Here is a 1,149-nt window from a genome sequence, read left to right as displayed (position 1 = left end):
GACATTTGACTTCAGATTCTAGTAGGGTGAGGCCGGGTGCTGCAGACTGTTCTCGTGCCCCAGTCAATTCGTTGATATAGATTTTGAAGAGGGTTGGGCTTAAGCTGCATCCCTGACTCTCTGGACAGGTATTCTCCTCCTCCTTCTACCAGCTTCTCAGATCCAGAATGCAGGTAAGGACAGTGTCTCAGATCCAGAATGCAGGTAAGGACAGATTACAGGTGAATTTCATTCATTTTCTGTCACACTGTCTCTCTCATTTTCAGAACATTGTTTCACTAAAAGGACGAATCAACAGGTGTCATTGCGCTGTTTGGATCAATCCCCCAAAAATTCCACAACATGTCTTTACCACGACAGAATGGGCCCCTAAGATGCTCACAAATACTGATGCACCATTGAGAGCATCCTGACAGGGCTGTATCACCGCCTTGTACGCAAACTACACCGCCAGCAACCGCAGGTTGCATCATCAGGGGCAGACTGCCTGCCCTCCAGGACACCTACACCACCCGATGTCACAGGAAGGCCAAGAAGATCATCAAGGACAACAATAACCTTAGCCACTGCCTGTTCACCTCGCTACCACCTAAGAAGGGGGTAACAGTACAGGTGCATCAAAGCTGGGACCGAGAGACTGATAAACAGCTTCTTTCACCAGGCCATCAGATTGTTAAACAGTCCTCTCTACCCAGCCTCCCTGCCCAGTACCCTGCCCTGAACCTTAGACACTGTCACTAGCCGAATACCACCCGGTACTCTACCCTGAACCTTAGGGACTGTTCTAGCCGGCTACCACCCGGTACTCTACCCTGAACCTTAGACACTGTCACTAGCCGGCTACCACCCGGTACCCTACCCTGAACCTTAGACACTGTCACTAACTAGCCCTACCACCCTGGAATATGGGTACTCTACCTGAACCTTAGACCAATCACCCGGGGCTCCAACCCCCGTGGGGGGCGTACTCTACCCTGAAACCGTTGGAGCTGTAAGTGCTAGCCTGCTTAGCGGCAATCGCGCGGAGGGAATGGTACTCTACTCGCGCTGAACCGAATAATGGAGACACTTCACTGAGGCGGGGAGCGTAATCCACCCGGTACTCTACCTCGTGATAATCTCTGTGAGTGACGTGAGCCGCGCGCGGGG

The sequence above is a fragment of the Salvelinus sp. IW2-2015 genome, unplaced genomic scaffold, assembly GCF_002910315.2.
Source record: "Salvelinus sp. IW2-2015 unplaced genomic scaffold, ASM291031v2 Un_scaffold1448, whole genome shotgun sequence".
In the NCBI taxonomy this organism is placed as follows: domain Eukaryota; kingdom Metazoa; phylum Chordata; class Actinopteri; order Salmoniformes; family Salmonidae; genus Salvelinus; species Salvelinus sp. IW2-2015.
The sequence above is the reverse complement of the archived record's forward strand: the minus strand, read 5'-3'. Positions refer to the sequence as shown.